The sequence below is a fragment of the Bufo gargarizans genome, chromosome 5 (assembly GCF_014858855.1).
Source record: "Bufo gargarizans isolate SCDJY-AF-19 chromosome 5, ASM1485885v1, whole genome shotgun sequence".
Classification (NCBI taxonomy): domain Eukaryota; kingdom Metazoa; phylum Chordata; class Amphibia; order Anura; family Bufonidae; genus Bufo; species Bufo gargarizans.
Window position 1 is genome coordinate 343,071,806 of NC_058084.1, and position 20,878 is coordinate 343,092,683.

At 45.7% G+C, this 20,878-nt stretch overlaps 1 protein-coding gene across 1 annotated transcript in view; it reads left to right on the forward strand.

The window, feature by feature from the left end:
• Positions 1 to 9,349: 9,349 nt before the first annotated feature.
• Positions 9,350 to 20,878, forward strand: part of RFTN1 (raftlin, lipid raft linker 1) — a 340,728-nt gene continuing 329,199 nt past the window's right edge. Inside the window, exon 1 of the mRNA XM_044293566.1 lies at positions 9,350 to 9,750. The gene's annotated coding sequence lies outside the window, so the exon portion shown is untranslated. The remainder of the gene's footprint in view (positions 9,751 to 20,878) is intronic.

The window sequence follows — 20,878 nt, forward strand, 5'->3', positions numbered from 1 at the left end:
CCCTGCAGTGCGCAGGGGGGGAAGGGTCGACTTAGAGATTGGGCCATATGCATTGGGGCTTGGGCCCCGGATCTTTTGATGCAATGTGCATGAGCCATACAGTGTTTTTTTTTTATACTGCTGTGAAGTTATAGTCTGGTTACAAAGTTGTTTTCCAAAACCCATAACTATAAGGCCTCTTTCACACGACTGTATGTATTTTGCGGTCCGCAAAACATTCGGATCACGTCCATGTGACATATTTTTTTTTGTTGCAGGTTTACGGAAGCGACATACGGATGCGGACAGCAAAGGTGGAATGGGTTTGCATCCCATTTGCCAAAAATGCGGACGAACTTTACAGTCGTGTGAATGCGCCCTAATATGTCATTATCATTTTGTGTCCTCCTCGTATACCACTGGGGTATTTTCCCAGTGCAGCAGCATGAAGTCAGACTCCGCTGGTATACAGTGCTTGCTGCTGGATGTGGATTCCCTGCTGAGAACCTGCTCTATTATCGGAACGCTTCTGCTTTTGTACAGAGTGGTTCTAATAATAGGCATTTATTAGATGTTGAAGTTGGATATACTGAGGCAGGAGTGGATGAAAAAAAACAGGTGAGGTTGTATGTGTCCTTTGTATGTTTTTCACTTTATGACCCACACTTTAGGCCTCGTGCGCATGACCATTGTTTGTTTTTGCAGAGCACACACGGAGGCGTTCATTTCTTTGGGTCTGCAAAATATGCAGACATGACACGGATGTCATCCTCGCACTGTCCGCATCTGTGCAGCCGTTCTGCAAATGATAGAACATGCCCTATTCTGGTTCGTTTTGCAGACAAGAAAAGGCAATTCTATTATGAAAATGTGGCATGCACATGGCCGGTATCCGTATTCAGTGGATCTGCAGTTTGCATACTGCAAAATACATGTGGTCGTGTGCACGTAGCCTTATTCAGACATCTGTAAATCATGGACCTGTGCTGTCCGTGATCTCCACAGACAGAGCACATATCCAGTGATGGCCAGTTCGCATTGTTCGCCCGCGAACATATGCGGGCTGCCATCTTTTTTCACAAAACCGGTGAGGCACAGGTAAGCCCTTACCTGTGCCTGTGCGCGAGCCGGTCTGCAAAAAAGTGCGGTCAGCGGGAGCAGGCAGTTCCGAGAACAGCCACCGGGGGCCTTCATCGGGCTGTTCTCGGAACTGCCTGCTCCCGGTGACCGCATTTGTTTTCAGACCGGCTCGCGGCACAGGTAAGGGCTTACCTGTGCCTCGACAGACTTGTGAAAAAACATGGCAGCCCGCATATGTTCGCAGGGGGAACAATGCGAACTGGCCATCACTGCACATATCTATTGATTTTAATGTGTGTATTCACACATCCCTTATTTACCATGGCAAACACCAAGGAAGAATGTACTATTTCTGTCCATCCCCCTCATTATAGCCTATGGGTCAGTGAAAAACACAGCATACAACACACATGGCTTCCATATTTTGTCCGTGTTTCACAGATCGTTGCTAGGAAATGCTAATTTCTCAACGTAGCATTGTCAGTGATATACGGATGACACATGGAGAGCAAAAAACGGACACACTGACCAAACACGGATGAAGCACTGACCATCTTGTCACAGATGGCATTACGTATGTGTGAATAAGGCCGTTTCCACACCTTCAGTGTTTGGTCAGTATTTTGCATCAGTATTTGTAGGCCAAAACACAAACGAGGCACATTCCATTGTATGTTTTCTTCCTGTTTCTCCCACTCCTGGTTTCGGCTTATAAATACTGACCATGTAAAGGTGGCCCAGTGGTGGACTGGAGTTCCTGGGGCACACCAGAGGAAATTATTTTTGAGGCCCAACCCCTGCATCATAAATAAAGTTTAACAGGTTTTAAATCACAGTGGCAATTGATTGGCTCCAAAGGCAACCAAAGGGGTCTTTTCTTTGGACTCTTTGGGGTCCACCATGGTATCAGAGACTGGGCCCATTGGAGGATCCTTTAGTACTCTGTTGGGTCAGTTTGACCTTGAGGTGGCCTTAATCTTTCTTTTCTATTCAATCACCATCCTAAGGCTACATGCACACGACTGTTGTGTGTTTTGCGGATGGCGTGCGGAACGGCACAGACAGCCATTGATATAACTGCCTATTCTTGTCCGCAAAACGGACAAGAATAGGACAGGTTATATTTTTTTTGCGGGACCACGGAACGGAGCGAAGGATGCGGACAGCCCACGGAGTGCTGTCCGCATCTTTTGTGGTACCATTAAAGTGAATGGGTCCGCATCTGAGCCGCAAAAACTGCGGCTCTGATGCGGACAAAAACAACGGTCGTGTGCAGGAGGCCTTATTTTGCTATTGAAACAAAAATCACTGCCAAAAATCCCTTTTTAGTGGCCAAATGAAGATATCACGTGTGTACTGCATCATCATCACCACAGATCACTGCATGCGGTTTTTGCATCTATATCCTGCTACATTTCTCTGTTGCATGACCTTGACGTGAGAGCAGTGTGCATGGCTTCTCTTCATGGGATGATTGTATGTTGTGTAGGATTTTCCCAGGGTGATCCCTATTTTTGACATTGGAAATCTGTAACGTGATACGTGTTTTTCCAGATTTCTGACTCCCAGTGGTATTAGCAGAATTGGTGGGAATAGATTTACTGCATAAGGCAATAAAACGGATGCTGATTGAGGGATATATTGACTCACAATGAGTGTCCTAGTATATCCTGTTTAACACAACATGCATGGTAACAAATGTTACCCCTAAAAAAAGAATTCGTGCTGTCCATGAGCTAACACATAACAAACCGTATAATAAGGAAGGTCACGCCTGTAATTTCTAATCCATGTGTAATAAATTTCTAATTTTGAATCCATTTTCTTCTCTGGTTAATTTGTTTCAGCTATAATTAAAATGTTGCTGTTTTTAGGATCATTAATTAGTGGATAAAATATGAGGCAGCATTAATTATTTTGATTAAATCAGCATTGTTCCTAAAATCAACTGAATTAACAGAAAGCAGATTAGACAATATTATATTTTGCTAGCATTGAAAGTTAGATTGCCTCTGGCATATGATCCACATAGATTACCTATAAGAAATGACATAATCGTGCAGATAATTTAGTGGATCTGAACACCTAAGGCCCCTTGCACACAAGCGAGTTTTCCGCGCGGGTGCAATACGTGACGTGAACGCATAGCACCTGCACTGAATCCGGACCCATTCTTTTCAATGGGTCTGTGTACATGAGCATATTTTTTTCACGCATCAGTTCTGTGTTGTGTGAGAATCGCAGCATGTTCTATATTCTGCGTTTTTCACGCAGCCTTGGCCCCATAGAAGTGAATGGGGCTTCAGTGAAAAACGCATTGCATCCGCAAGCTAGGAGATGTTGTTTGTAAACCTTCAGGTTTTAATCACGCGCATGAAAAATGCATCAAAACATATTGAATGCAATTGCCGACAAAACTGACTGAACTTGCTCGCAAAATGTTGCGAGTTTCACTGAACGCATCCGGACCTAATCCATCACGCTCGTGTGAAAGAGGCCTAAGGGCTGTATTACACTGGCTGATATTTCAGCCGATAATCACTAACGAGTGTTCGCATGAACGCTCATTAGCAATCATCTTTCAGTGTAATACTGACAATTGCCCGATGAACGAGCAAATGCTCGTTGATCGGGCAAAGATTTTTAAGGATACTTAAAAATCAGCACTTGCCGGCGGCAGATTGTGCTGTCTTAGGCTGGGTTCACACTTGAGCGTTTTACAGCGCGTTCCTACGCGCTGTAAAACGCTCAACAAGGAGAAACCAATGATTCCCTATGGGAATGGTTCACACTTGGGCGTTTTACAGCGCGTACGATCGCGCTGTAAAACGCCCGACGCTCCAAAAAGTACATGAGCGACTTTTGGGGCGTTTGTGGCCATAGGACACTGTAGTGAATCACACAAACGCGCGTCAAACGCGCGTTTACTATTACAAAAACGCGCATAAAAATGCGCGTCAAAAACGCGCGTAAAACGCGCGTTTGCGCAACGCTCAAGTGTGAACCCAGCCTTAGGCCTCTTGAACACGAACGTGTGCACCCCGTTGCCGTATTGCGGACTGCATTTGTGGATCAGCAATACACGGGTGCTGTTCCGTGGGCATTCCGCATCATGGATGCAGACCCATTCACTTCAATGCGGAACGGAAGCACGGAACGGAAGCACTACGGAGTGCTTCTGTGGGGCTTCGTCCCGTACTTCCGTTTCGCAAAAAGATAGAACATGTCCTATCTTTTTGCGTAACGGGCGGATTGCGGACCCATTAAAGTAAATGGGTCCGCGATCCTCTGCGGCTGCCCCATGGACGGCGTTTGTGCATTGCCGCCTGCAGCCCGACCATAGGGCGCACACGTTTGTGTGCAAGAGGCCTGATAGCGATCTGCCGCCGGCAAACCACTAGACTGTATGGGGACGAGCAATGGAATAGAGATCACTCGTCCCCATGCTGCAAAGTGGATCTCTGCATGAAGGTCTGAAGGTCTATGGATAACGTTAAACACAAGGCACACCGCGTTTTTGTTTTCATTAGGTGTCTTTCTTTTCAAAAACATGGCATGCTGGAGCTGTTGCCGTTTTACAGGTGTTTTCACATCACCATGTCTATAGGGGAAAAATGCCATGAAGAAAACACTAGTGATTTTACGCTGTCTTTGTTCCCCCCCCCCCCCCCCGTGCGGCGGAAGATTCGGCTAATTTATAAATTTGTTAAACCAAAGTCCAACGCAAAAACAACCATTGCACAAGCATTAAAAAAGTTGAAAAATGGAATCTTGTGACTTTTTTTTACGCCAAAAAGTAGCATGGTGTGCTTTGTAAATGACCCCCAAAGTTTGCAAAAATGCCACAACAAATGCAGATGGAAAAAAAGTGCATGTGGGTATTATGCCATTGTTTCTATTAGATACCCTTTTGAGTGGCCTCATTGTCCCCCCTCTTCTTCTATACTTGATGGCATCTAAATGTCCTCCACATGGCCCCGTTGTTATCTCCTCTAATAAGAAGAATGTGGTTAAACCTTTGCATAATATGCGGGGTTATTTGTTAATGGAGAATATTGATTTATTGATTCCATATAATTAGCTTGGCCTTGGATGTGTTGCTACATTTATATATATTATGTGGCGCCACAATCCAGCTGAGCGTTCTTATATAATATCGCTGCATGTATGGGCATCATTATTTGCCTGTCATTAAATCTCAAATTGACATTATCTCTCTAATAAATATATGAATATGCATTCCAGATTGGAACACATTGGTGGGAGGTGATCTGTATCTAGTGCTGTTGTGCGGAATGATGTGCACTCCAGTGTTGGAAGAAGCGACCGCCTGTGTGTGTTTGTCAGGAAGAGAGATTCTATGTAACGTGGCGCCAAAGGCGCACTCGGTCTCCCATCAGCCGCAGACCTGCTGCTTAGCTTCGGGAGCGAGGATCTGTGTTTGGCCTCGTTCCCAGGGCGGCTTTGCTAGCTGGGAGGCTCCCTGCTCCTAGGTCTGCCTTGAGCGCCGAGCTGATCACTCGGTGCTCGACTTGTCTGTCTGTCGGTCATGTGACGCTGGCCACGTCACATGACCATCACTCCCCACTATAAATACGGGCGGCCTGCTGGCTACAGGTTGCCTGTGATTTTCGTCCTATAGGCTGTGTACTTTATTGTTATTTAGCTACCTCTGGAATTGAACCTCGATCCGCCTCTTGACACCTCTTCTGCCTGCTCCCTGTACCTTGACGCTATCTCTCGGATTTTGACCTCTGCTTGTTTATGAATTTGTCTTTGCCTCTTCCCTTGTTCTGACATGACCTCCTGGACTGACCTCGGCTAGTTGACCCGCCTCGCCTTCCGTTTTTGTTCTACCTCTTGTCCGCTTATTGGTACTTCTCAGTGACTGTCCTCTTCCCTGCTGTCTCTTTCTATCTGCTTGCATTTAGTAGGTTAGGAACTGTCGCCCAGTTGCGCTCCGTCTCCTAGGGCAGGTGGTGTAAGTAGGCAGGTACAGGGGAACGGGTGGCAGCTCAGAGGGTACACCTCCGCTCTAACTTGATTCCCGTGACTCTACCCGTGACATTCTAGTGGTGTATGTTGCAGGCTGCAGCACTTTGTATGCCGGAACCTGTGGACCATATGGGTAATTAAAGCGGCGCATTTCAAAATCATAATGCCGTCATCATCTCATGCTTATAGAGGTTGTCCCATGAACAATATTCTACACTTTTCAAACCAGCACTTGGATCTAAGTACTTTTGTAATTGCAAGTAATTAAAAATTTGGCGTAGCCACTTAGTTATTCAGTAAAATATATAGATATAAATCTAACAGAGCAATGAGGAGATCTCTGGATCCATGTGAGGTACAGGGCTGGTTCTAGCTTTGTTAGGGTACTTTCACACTTGCGGCAGAGGATCCGTTCCGTTGCCGGAACTGCCTGCCGGATTCGGCAATCTGGACGCAAACAGATGGCATTTGTCACCGGAAAAGAATAACGCTAGTGTGAAAGTACCCTTAGAAAGAGATTGATTTTCATTTTTTACATTATTCCTGGGATAACCCCTTTCAGGATCATCTTACTTTGGTCTCCTGAAAAACCATTCATCTTAGGCCTCATGCACACGACCGTTCCGTTTTTTTTGTGGTCCACAAATTGCGCATCCGCAAAACACGGAACGGGCGGCCCATTGTAGAAATTTCTATCCGCAAAACGGACAAGAATAGGACATGTTATTTTTTTTTTTTGCTGGGCTACGGAACGGAGCAACGGAGGCGGACAGCACAAGGAGTGCTGTCCACATCTTTTGCGGCCCTGTTGAAGTGAAAGCAAAAACTGCGGCTCGGATGCAGACCAGAACAACGGTCGTGTGCATGAGGCCTAACTGGAGAAACATGTTAGGACTGTTTGGCAAAGCAATAGAGGAAAGTATCAGGCTCATCCAGGTGGCAATGAGTATTTAACCACCAAGAAGTGGGGTCGTCCCTGTTGGGGTAGGTGCTCCCGTTGTAGGCAGGGGTAGTCCTAGGGACACTCTAGGGACAATCCTGCAGCCCCAACTTCTTGGTGGAGACTCAAATCTTTTATTCTGTGCAGTGTAACGGTGAGTAGAAGTGGCCAAATGAGTTATCACGTTGTGGCCGCATCGATCTGCATCTTTTAGTCCTGCTAGTACTGTCATATGAAAGGGTGACCACTGAGATTTATTAGATTGTGATATCTAAAGGCATATGCATCTGATCTTGATTTTAGCATTTTTTTGCATCTAGTTTAAATTTATGGGGGTGTTATTTGTGTTAATAATGTTTTACAATATGCAGCACCCCATTACAGGAGGTATCTGCAAATGATGTGTTATGTTATGTACTGTCATTTAATGTCATGTACACCCAGAGTGACCTGGTATGGACAGGGTTAACCACCCTGCCCCCCCCCCTCTTGGCAGGAGTGGGCTGGTCCTACATCGTGACTAGGAGGAGTTCTCATCTTCTCATCTAGTGCAGTGTTTCCCAACCAGTGTGCCTCCAGCTGTTGCAAAACTACAACTCCCAGCATGCCTGGACAGCCTTTGGCTGTGCGGGCATGCTGGGAGTTGTAGTTTTGCAACAGCTGGAGGCACACTGGTTGGGAAACACTGATCTAGTGTGTGAGAAGGGAGGAAGCAAATTCATGTACTCCTTCTCCTTAGGCCTCAGGATCCAGAGACTAACCGATCTCTGTGAGATACTGCTTCTGTTACAGCATAAAATAGAGAAAGAAAGATGAACTTAGAATCTGTGTGTTAACCTGCCACTACAGCTAATCAGACTTTGCTGCTTGTGAGGGATTACAGTTAAGACACCCATCACACTTAACCACGTAGTGGCCAGGTGTGCCTCTAAAAACCTGTATCCCGCTGTGGACACTACAGCCATAATTGCTAGATTACAGTTACTAGTCAGAGATTCTACAAAGAAAGACTTTAGCCTTATAGCATACCGAGAGTACCATTATAGCCAATGGTCCAGCCTCCATACCTTGCCATGTGGGGAAAGGATTTGCACTGTGTACAGATTGCTGGACATACTACAACTCTGATTTTAGAGTAAAAAGAGACATTTATTCTACTACCTCTGGCCTGGGTTCCTGACTCCCACTACACCATACACTGGCCATTGCACTACTACACCTCCTGCCAGGCACCCATATAGCCACTAACATCAAGGGCACCCCAAACTACCATCAGCCAGGAGCCCCAACTACAGGGAGTGCCCTGAGAGAAGAGAGTATGCACCCTCCTCTCACTGCACCAGCCCTAGGGAGCAACGGCCTTAGGGAAACCTCTGTGAGCCCATCCTATAGCCTCTACCACTCCTATCCTCTGCTTCGGCTCCTCAAGGCCTCGCTGCACATAGGGATTTAATTACTGTGATTTTGATACTTATGTGAGTTCCTACATCCAATCTGTGGTGATTGCATTGTTTCTGCCCAAATTAATGCCAGTGCAAATTTGTGTGTGTAAGGACACCGCGAAGCCTTGTAGAAGACAGGTGTACGGACGTACATGGTATCTCTTTTTCTCTGTCATAAGCACTTGCCCTATATGATGCCAAAAATAGCTCCAAACTATTGCATCTGATGGGGCATGACACCCTTTTTCTCTTATTATTAAGGAATCCACAAATAAAACAAGTCTGTAGCGATCTGTATGATATGTGAAGGGATATGGAGGTACACGTAGGGCTCCATGAAAGTCTTTGGTTGTCTAAAACGGCCATGGGCAGAGTGCTAAGGCTACTTTCACACTAGCATTTTTGCTGTATCCGTCATGATAATACAACCGTCTGGATCCGTTATATTATCTTTAAAATAGCGATAATGGACCCGTCATGGACTTAATTGAAAGTCAATGGGGGACGGATCTGTTTTCAATTGTGTCCGAGAAAACGGATCCGTCCCCATTGACTTATATTGTGTGTCAGGACGGATCCATCTTGCTCTGCACCACATCGCGGACAGAAAAACGCAGCGTTATTCTGTCCGCGATGAGGACGCAACCAAATGGAGCGGAATACATTCTGGTGCTGACTGTAGACGGTTCCATTCACTCATGGCAAGCAGGGTTCTTAAACTGGTGAGGTGTGAAGACATCAAGACTATTAGTAGCAGAACTGTTCATCACACTGTGATAATTCTGACATAGAAGAGGGAAGCCCCTTATTCTGAGGAGCGGAGAGCCCCTAATGTACAGCTAGCGGTGCGGCGGTGAGGAGGGAGGGGGCGCCAGAGAGTGACAGATGAGGATTTCCTGTAGGAGAGGGAGGCTGCAGCCTGTGGGGAATGCTCCTGCACATCGCCGGGCTGCTCCTTCATGCTGCCTGCTCTCAGCTGCTACAACTTGGCTCTGCTCTCACTCTCCGCTCTCCAGTGAAGTGGGACTCAGGGCGGCTCTGCCAGTCTCCGGAGCAGGCACTGCCCGGGCAGCAGAGGATGTGGTTAAACTGAACATGCAAAGCTACATATTTTGTTCGTGAGTTCAGCGCTGAAGGAAGTGCAGAGAAGCCGCGGCATTAGAGCCAGTTCCCGGAGAGCTCCGTGTCATCTCCGTGTCACCAGAGAGAGCCCCTGACACTCAGCTCTGCGGAGCCCCAAAACTTTCCCGTGCCCCCTGCTATGTGACTGCGCCTGCCGGCTGCGAGGAGACCCGGAGCGACACTGCGCCTCAGGTAACAGCGGGGAGCGAACCATCTATGTGGGGGGCACGGGGGTCTGAGTGCCGGGTATGTGGGGGGCACGGGGGTCTGAGTGCCGGGTATGTGGGGGGCACGGGGGTCTGAGTGCCGGGTATGTGGGGGGCACGGGGGTCTGAGTGCCGGGTATGTGGGGGGCACGGGGGTCTGAGTGCCGGGTATGTGGGGGGCACGGGGGTCTGAGTGCCGGGTATGTGGGGGTTTCAGGGGTCTGAGTGCCGGGTATGTGGGGGTTTCAGGGGTCTGAGTGCCGGGTATGTGGGGGGCACGGGGTCTGAGTGCCGGGTATGTGGGGGGCACTGGGTCTGAGTGCCGGGTATGTGGGGGGCACGGGGGTCTGAGTGCCAGGTATGTGAGGGGCACGGGGTCTGAGTGCCTGGTATGTGGGGGGCACGGGGGTCTGAGTGCCGGGTATGTGGGGGGCACGGGGTCTGAGTGTTGGGTATGTGGGGGTCACGGGGATCTGAGTGCCAGGTATGTGGGGGTCCCGGGGGTCTGAGTGCCGGGTATGTGGGGGTCCCGGGGGTCTGAGTGCCGGGTATATGTGGGGGTCCCGGGGGTCTGAGTGCCGGGTATATGTGGGGGTCCCGGGGGTCTGAGTGCCGGGTATATGTGGGGGTCCCGGGGATCTGAGTGCCGGGTATATGGGGGGGTCACAGGGGTCTGAGTGCCGGGTATATGGGGGGGTCACAGGGGTCTGAGTGCCAGGTATATGGGGGTTTCAGGGGTCTGAGTGCCAGGTATATGGGGGTCACAGGGGTCTGAGTGTTGGGGAGGTGGGATACAAGAAGGGGCTTATTGTGGGTGCCACTGTGGCTGTCACCATAGGATTTGACTATTGGACCCAGTGGTAACTTTGGGGTCTACAATATGGGGGTTCACTGCTGCCTGAGGGTCACTATATGACTTCAGTGTATCTGAGTTGTTGGACATTTACTCTGCAGTTTATTGCGGGTCTTCTTTTATTTTAGTTGGGGGTCATTATGAGCTTTGACTAATTTACATCGGGGTCACTTTGGTTTCTGAATGATTTAACTCCATTGGGGTTCACTATGAGTTCGGACTGATTTACATTGGGGATTCGGTGTGGTTTTTGGTTGTAATTTATCTACGTTGGGGATCACTATTGGTTCTGATTGTAAATTACATTGGGATCACTATGGGTGAGGTTGCACTATATATATTAGAAGGTCACTATCCATTCTGATTTCACTGTTCATTCTGGGATCACTACGAATTCCAACTTAATTTTACATTAGGATCATTATGAAGTTCTTACTGATTGACATTAGGATCACTATGAGGATCTGACTGATTTACATTGGGATCACTATGGGGATCTGACTGATTTACATTGCGATCATTATGAGGATCTGACTGACATTAGGATCACTATGAGGATCTGACTGATTTACATTGGGACCACTATGGGGATCTGACTGATTTACATTGCAATCATTATGAGGATCTGACTGACAATAGAATCACTATGAGGATCTGACTGATTTACATTAGGATCACTATGGGGATCTGACTGATTTGCATTGGGATCACTATGGGGATCTGACTGATTTACATTGGGATCATTGTGAGGATCTGCCTGATTTATATTAGGATCGCTATAAGGATCTGACTGATTGACATTGGGATCATTATGGGGATCTGAATGACATTAGGATCACTTCGAGGATCTGACTGATTGACATTAGGTTCACTATGGGGATCTGACTGATTTACATTGGGATCATTATGAGGATCTGACTGATTTACATTAGGATCACTATAAGGATCTGACTGATTTACATTGGGATCACTATGGGGATCTGACTGATTTACATTGGGATAATTATGAGGATCTGACTGATTTACATTAGGATCGCTATGAGGATCTGACTGATTGACATTGGGATCATTATGAGGATCTGAATGACATTAGGATCACTATGAGGATCTGACTGATTGACATTAGGATCACTATGGGGATCTGACTGATTGACATTAGGATCACTATGGGGATCTGACTGATTTCCATTGGGATCACTATGGGGATCTAACTGATTTACATTAGGATTACTATGAGGTTATGACTGATTTACAGTAGTATCACTATGGGGATCTGACTGATTTCATAAGGATCACTATGGGGATCTGACTGGTTTACATTGGGATGACTATGAGGATCTAACTGATTTACGTTGGGATCACTATGGGGATCTGACTGATTTACATTGTGATCGCTATGAGGATCTGACTGATTTACATTGTGATCGCTATAAGGATCTTACTGATTTACATTGGGATCACTATGGGGATCTAGCTGATTTACATTGGGATCACTATGAGGATCTGACTGATTTACGTTGGTATCACTATGGGGATCTAGCTGATTTACATTGGGATCGCTATAAGGATCTGACTGATTTACATTGGGATCGCTATGAGGATCTGACTGATTTACATTGGGATCACTATGGGGATCTAGCTGATTTACATTGGGATCACTATGAGGATCTGACTGATTTACATTGGGATCACTATGTGGATCTGGCTGATTTACGTTGGGATCACTATGGGAATCTGGCTGATTTACATTAGGATCACTATGAGGATCTGAGTGATTTACGTTGGGATCCCTAGAGGGTCTAGTTGATTTTCATTAGGATCACTGGGGTTATTTATGTAAGGTGGCTCAGTATAAGCAGATACATTTTCCGTGGACCCCTTCGTAGATGCGCGAGCTGTACTAGTAGTCGCTGTCTTTAGTCCGATGAGTTGGGATTTTGTGGAGTGACATTGAGTCACATTGGAGCCACAGGTGAGAGATCTGTAATCATTCACCTGATAGGTCAGTTATAAGGGTATGTTCACACTGGCAGATTTGTTGCAGGAAAGTCTGTGTCTCAATTATCTGAATGAGGGTTACAGAAACCCACAAGCTCCCTGCCGAAACAACCCCATTCAGATGAATGAAACAAATTTTCAGTCACCGAAATTTCGGTACCAAATCTGCCATGTGTGAATATACCCTGAGGAGTCCCTGGTTTGTACTGGAAATCCGTACAGCACTTGGAGCAGCTGGAGACAGATACGGAATGAACAAGTCTTGTCCGCATGGTTACTGCTCGCCTTCAGTCTCACATGCTGGGGACAGGGACGCCACTCATGTCACTGAAGAATGAGAGGGACTTATGTGGATGACATTATTTGTGACGAGTGAACGGGTAGTGGGATGCGGCGCGCAGGTGGCACGTATTACAGCAATTGTGTTCGATTTTTTAATAGTAGATTAATAATTCATACATCAGTTTTGTCACTTACACTGACTGTCCATTAGTACAGGGATTTCTAGGTATGGGTCCATGGAGGCATTGGGTGATGACACAAGAAAATGTTTCTTCTGATAATTGTCTTCAAGACATAAAAATGCAGCTTTAAAAATGTAAAGTTGCATATAAATAAATATATAACACAAAAGAAGACATAAACATGTGGAAAGAGCCTCTACTTTTCCTATAGTAAGTATAGCAGTACTTTCACACTTGCGTTCGGGGCTCCGCTTGTGAGTTCCGTTTGAAGGCTCTCACAAGCGGCCCCGAACGCTTCCGTCCAGCCCTAATGCATTCTGAGTGGATGCGGATCCGCTCAGAATGCATCAGTCTGGCACCGTTTGTCCTCCGCTCAGCAGGCGGACACCTGAACGCAGCTTGCAGCTTACAATGTAAGTCAATGGGGACGGATCCGTTTGAAGTTGACACAGTATGGCTCAATTTTCAAACGGATCCGTCCCCCATTGACGTTCAATGTAAAGTCAAAACGGATCCGTTTCCACTATCATGAACAAAAAAAATAATTTTTTGTTCATGGTGATGCAAACGGATCCGTTCTGAACGGATCTAAGCGTTTGCATTATAGTTGCAGATCCGTCTGTGCAGACATCAGACGGATCCGCCCTGAACGCAAGTGTGAAAGTAGCCTTAACACTTGTAATTCGCCGTTCACCTTTGTCTTTGTGCAGTGTCTGCTACTTGTAGAATGGCAGTGTGAACAGAGCCTCTATATTCCTTCAGGATCTACTATTTATATAGGTGTTTTTTGTTTTGTTTTTGCTGCTGACATATAGGGAGTCATTTATCAAGACCGATGTTTTAGACACCGGTCTTAAAGGGGTTGTCTCACTTCAGCAAATAGCATTTATTATGGAGCACATGTTAATACAAGGGACTTACTAATGTATTGTGATTGTCCATATTGCCTCCTTTGCTGGCAGGATTAATTTTTCCATCACATTATACGCTGCTCGTTTCTATGGTTATGACCACCCTGCAATCCAGTAGCAGTGGTCGTGCTTGCACACTATAGGAAAAAGTGCCGGCCTCTCTAGTGGCCGGCGCCGTGGGACTGCTTTTCCCTATTGTGTGCACGCATCGCCAATCGCTGATGGATTGCAGGGTGGTCATAACCATGGAAACAAGCAATGTATAATGTGATGGAAAAATGAATCCTGGCCCCTACATAACTTTGGTGGATTCTCCGCCACTTCTGAAGGTCCTAGCTGTCTTATAGTTAGACCCTTTACTACGCCTAAAACAGGCATAGAAAATGGTAAACGAGACGCGCCGGTCCCACTCCACAACCACTTTTTTTTAGACCTGGCGTGAGCAGGGAGAAATCGCTGATTCCTTTGTGCCGCAATGAGCGCCAGAAATACGCCTATTTTAATAAATGACCCCCATAATTTTTTTCAGGTGTTTCTATGAGTGTCCTGCTGAAAAAAAAAAAAATCGAAGTATCCTGTGTAGAGGTCTGACTGACCCCTAAAGTCTACCATAATTTGTCCGTCACATTTCATAGCTGATCCTCCAGTGAATGGAAACCCAATGAGGAGCAGTCTTCGTGGCTAGCTCGCTGGCACGTGGGTGGTCTTGCCCTAGTGTAGGCGAGACTTCATCTTTTGTAATGATCTTTGCTAAACTGCATTTTTTCCTAGAATACAAGAGAATGTTTAAATATACGATGAGTTAAAATAAACCAAGCAATTAAGTGTTTTTTTTGTTTGTTTTGTTTTTTATACCCCGGCACTGATTCTGTATTTCATAGTCTACAAAGGAACATCTTCTTTCAGTCCTTATTCTTCTGTAAGACGCTTACACATTCAGGCAGTGACAACAATCCACTTCACGTAGCCATGGAGGAACACAGCTGATCAAGGGCAAAAATAGATCCGCAAAACCTAATAATATTCCCTGTATTTATGAGGGGAAGTCAGAAATTAAGGTTCATTGCTATTCATTACTTCATTACTAATCAAGTTACACTGAATTGATTGCTGAGATTAAGATGAATCTCGTCTATTTTTAAAGGGGTTCTCCGAAATGTACTTATTAAAGACCTATTTGAGATTGTCGGGGGTCGACTCCTGGCACTCCTGCCGCTCATCTGTTTGAGGAAGCCCCAGCTCCTCGCAGCTCACCAAGCACATCTTCATCGATTTGACAGTGGCTATCCCATTCACATGAGCTGCGCCTAGGCCGTCTGGCTGATAAACATGACATCACATGACATAGGAAGAGGCCACAGCCTCTACGTACAGTTGAGTGGTGGGGTTCCCGGAAGTCGGCCCACCATGGATCTGATATTGATGACCTATCTTGAGGATAGGCGATCAATATGTAAATCCTGGAAACCCTTTTTAAAGGGGTTATCCTATGACTAATGTAAAAAATGAAAATCAGACATCAGATAGGACATGACAATCTCTTTGTAACAAAGCTAGAACCAGCCCTGTACCTCACATGAGTCCAGAGATCTCCACATTCACTGCTCTGCTAGATTTATATCAATCTGACAGCTCAAGGGGTGTGTTTTTTCTGCTGCAGCTTTCTCCCTATCACAGCTCAGGGGGCGTGTCTTTTCTGCTGGAGCTTTCTCTCTATCACAGCTGAGGAGGCAGTTGAAGGATGAAACTGAGCCAGACAAAGAAATAAGAAAAAAAAATAAACAGCAGGTGGCGCTATACAGATATATTTTTATTGAATAACTCAGTGGCTATGCAAATTTTTTAATTACATGCAATTACAAAAGAATTCAGATCCAGATGCTGGTTTGAAAACTGTATTATACTATTGTCTTCAAAAAATTATATTTTTCATGGGACAACCCCTTTAATATAATCAACTTGTCTATTGAGGCACTTATATAACCAATAGAAGTAATAACCCTGCTAGTAAAAAAAAAAAAGTTTATCCATCATTTATAGCCATTTTAGGCTACATTCACACATTTTTTTCATGACCATTCTGTATCTGATGAAAAATGGCTGAATTTAAAAAAAAATTTTTATCCCAACCTCTGCAGTGCCCTCTGTATCTATAATGACCCCCCTTGTAGTGCCCCTAGTGTCCATAATGCCCACCATAGTATCCCCAGTATATATAGGAATGCCCACTGTGCCCCCTGTATTTGATAAGCCCACACAGTACCCCCTGTATATAAAATACACCCCAATAGTGCTGCTCTGCATATAAAATCTCTCCCAATAGTGCCCCCATGTACATAAAATACTCCCAATAGTGTTCTCCTAGTATAACAAGGTCCCCGGTAGAGCCCCATGTATAAATAAGGCCACCCCCATAGTGGCACCAATTATGCTGAGTACGAGAAAAAATACTCAGCTCATCCACTTGAAAGCGCTGATACTCGCTCTGCACTGGAGGGACGTGGAAGGACCTGACGATCACAGCATCATGACGTGACATTTCACGTCAGGTCCTTCCACGTCCCTCCAGTGCAGAGCGAGTATCAGCGCTTTCAAGTGGATGAGCTGAGTATTTTTTCTGAGAGGCACATGGATGCACTCCTGTCTATACGACGGCTCATTGATTTCACGTCCTATTTTATTGACTTCTATTTACTGGCTCTTAAAAAAAAAAACAGCCACATGAATTGCCCCATGGACTTTGGTTTTAAAAATGGCCGCGTGTCAGCAGTTACTTAACTGGCCTTTTTTAACTGTTGGGTGAGTGTAACATTAGGCTTTTTTTTTGTGTTGTCATCAGATGGCGTCGACTTTAGAGCAGCTCCTGCCCCTACCCTCCTCATTAACATGCCGTCTTGGTCAAACGTACATGTGTTCTGAATGGGTAGAGGGGAGAAAGCCTCTGGTGACTGCTTATATCTTGAAAAAAAATATAGGATGTTGAAATCCAAAATGGCTGATTCTGCACCCCCTAACATCTACAATTGGGGCTAGCCAAGAGGAACCCATACACATTAGATGGTCAGCCAAGTTCTGCTGAAATTGGTTGGTTTATCTGACATTAATCTAATGCGTATGTACAGCTTGAACAGTTTCTTAACCAATTGTGCCCCAAAAATAGTTTGATATTGTTTCATAAGACACATTAGGGTGAATTCACGCACAGCAAATGTACACATTTAATCTGCTGCATGTGAACTTGCCCATAAAGGGGTTATTCAAGAGTCAGACAGGGCTCACAGAGTGGCCGACCCGCATTGGAGAACATACTTACCTGGTCCCCGTTGCTAGGTTTGGGGTCTAGTGCTCCCGAGCTGGCTCTTCCTCTCCCTGCCGCACTGAGATCAACGTCCATTGACAGGGGGAGAGGGCACATGACCACTGCAGCCAGTCTGGAGTGGTGACCTGCTGACCTTGCGTCATGTGACCAGTTGTGAGGAAACAATGTTTTTTCCATCTACTCGAATTCACTATTACATTGAGCTCTGAGCAACACATCCATAAGACTAAACCTAAAATACAAAATTATTCAGCACCTCCTAACAAAGTGAAATAAATTGGCAAGTGCAAATCTGCTGTTACTGCAGTGCAAAGGCAAACAACCACACCCCGAAAGTGCTAAGATGTCTGCAGGCAACTAATATTTGTCTAATGTTAGATTACATTACGGCTATATATACTGTACTTATGAAAGTGTGGTTCTTAGTGGACATTTTGATAAAATTTTGTAAGCCCACCTGCCATGACAAGATTTTTTCAGATGGGAAACCTTAAAGGGGTTATCCCATGGTTAATGTATAAAATTAAAAGCAGACATCATATAGCTTAAGACAATTTCTTTTTAACAAAATTAGAACCAGCCCTGTAGCTCATGCGGATCCAGAGATCTCACCATTCTTTGCTCCAATTGCCCTACTTGATTGTAGGTTGTCATCTCAGGGGACGTGTTCTTTCTGCAGCTCTCTCACTGTCACAGCTCAGGGAGTATGTTCTTTCTCCGGAGGTGTGTCCTTTCTGTTTCAGCTCTCGTCCTGTAACTGTCCCAGCTTCGAACAGTAGATAGGGCTGCCAACAGTTAAAGGATGGAACTGAGCATGTGCGTCCACCTCATCGATGTTACTGAGGTGGACAGAGAAATAAAGGAAAGAACAAACAGCAGGTGGCGCTATACAGCTACATTTTCTTAAATAACGGAGTGGCTATACTACAATTTTATTACATGTAATTACAAAAATATTCGGGACCAGTTGCCCTTAATTTATGCCTTAGGCTGCCCATACACAATAGAAGGGGGGGCATGGCAATTAGCTGGGAGCAGCATGCGGATCCTGCTACTAGGACGCATCGTGTATGGGCAGCATTGATGTTTTACTGTTTTGCTTCATACTTTGTACAAGAGTAGAAAATAGTCTTTTTTTCAGAAATGGTTGGGCTGTGTCTTACGTTGAACCCATTTACTTGTACGGAGCTAAGCTGCAATGCCAGACACAACTATTAGGGAATGGAGTGGTTTCTGGGGGGGAAAAAAGTAGGCCATTTATTATGTTCACACAGTTTAATGTTAGCAGCTTGTGTTTTGGCAAGGGCACGTAGACAATTTCAGTTGTGCAACCCCACCACAAGTATGCTGCCTGACCTGAATCAAGTGATGTCAGTGTTGTGTTGTCTGTGACCTCTTTTCCCAAGAGTCGGTTTTCAGTGGCAGATATTGCATGGCTGTCACCAAACATTTCTATGACTTGTGGTCCATTCACACATCCGTATGTGTTTTGCTGATCCACGGATCCGCAAAACGCGGACACTGGCAATGTGCATTTTGCGGACTGCACACCGCCAGCACTATAATAGAATATGCCTAATCTTGTCTGCAATTGCGGACAAGAATAGGACATGTTCTATTTTTTTCAGGAACGGAATTACGGACCCGGAAGTGAGGGTCTGCATTTCCGCATCCGGGCAGCACATCGTGCTGCCCCATAGAAATGAATAGGTCCGCAATTCCGTTCCGCAAGATGCGGAACAGAATTGCGAACCTGTGAATGGACCCTTAAAGGGGATTTCCAGGAGTACAATTATGATGACCTGTCCTCAAGATCATATCAGTGGGGAGTCCGACTCCAGCCGCCCCACTGATTGGCTGTTTGAAAGGATGCAGTGCTCCGATACCAAGCATAGCGCCATACATTGTATAGTGGCTGTGCTTGGTATTGCACATAGGACATGTAACAGATGAAGGTGATGTCACTGGTTTAGGAAGAGGCCACAGCGCTCACCGGAGCATCCTGGCCTCCTCAAACAGCTGATCGGCAGGGGTTCCGGGAGTTGGACCCTTATCCTAAGGATAAGTTTTCAATATTTTACCCCTGGAAACCCCTTTAAAAACGTGTCTGCTTTTTTTTTCTTTCAGAAACAGTGCCACACATGTCCCTGGGTTGTATCTAGTATTGCAGCTTCGCTCCATTAATGTGAATGGGCTGAGGTCCAAAAGCACAGCACAACACGTGGATTGTTTCTGTGGGAAATAGGGCATGTATCTTTGTTCCTGGACAAACCCTGTTCAGGGGGTATTCTAGTTATTAACATTTCTCACCTATCCAAGAATAGGTAATACATGTGATATCAGTGGAGGTCCATCCACTAGAAAAGGGGACCCTCAGCCCTTCCCACCAAGATGGCCAAGGTGAGATGAGTTGTTTGGAGCCATGGCCAATCATGCATGTGTGATACAGAACATGTGCTCGCTCTGAATGGCAAAGCTTTGGTTCTTTCTGTTCTACCAATCGATGGGGGTCCCAGAGTTGGGACTAGATAGCAGTAACTGATAATGGCTGGTATACACCTTTAAAGGGGTTGTTCAAGAATATGGGGGTTTTGGCAGACCCCCCCAACTTGCCTGGACCTGTAGAGGAACAATAACCTGCCTGCTTTTGGGCGCCTGCTCCCTCCTCCAGGCCTACAATGCTCTGCTGGGCACCCTCGATGTCAACATCTGATTTGACATTGCTGCAGCCAGTCACAGCAGATCTAGTCTCTGCTGCGGCCAATAATTTGCTGCGGCAATGTCCATCTGGATGTTGACATCAAGGGAGCCCAGTGGAGCATTGCAGGCCTGCAGGAGGAGTGGAGGGTCATTGCTGGAAAGCAGGTAAGCAATCTTTTCTTTACAGGTTCGGCCAAGTGGGGGAAGGGGTGTTTGCACAGCCCCTTTAAGATTGTGCATGTTTAGCCCTAACTATACAATAACATTTTGGTAACTGTATCCATTCACTTAGATGCAGGTTTGATACGTTATGTTACAGCGTGGCTTTGAAATCCATGCCTGGTTTACCACACCATCCTAACTGTAACAGAACACAGTATACCTGGATTATATCATGTGTTCCTCTTCGGCATAATGCTCTGTGCGGTATGTAAGGGATTTTTCAGTGCAAGTATGTTTTATTTCATGCATGAAATGTGAGTTAGCCAGCAACAGGTTGCAGAAGTACAAAATGCATATCTAATTTCCCTTCATCTACTCCCTCAAAATTCCTGTCAATCTGCAAAGTCTCGTGTGTTTCAGTGTCAGCCACAGTGCGCGACCACGTCCCACCAACTAACATCTCAAAGCGCGCAAAAGAAAGACCATTTTATTTGGAAAAATGTCAAATCTGCCCTCAAACGTTCTGGACAGGATTTCACTGTTATGTAGAATATAAGCAGAGAGAAGTGCGTTGAAGATGACCCTTTGTCCTAGTCCTGACAGTCATCATCAAAAGCGTAATAGAAAGAAATCCAGGCTGCACGTATGACAAGTATTATACAGTATATTCTGTCACTTGGGGAGTTATACAGTGAAATATTCAAGTA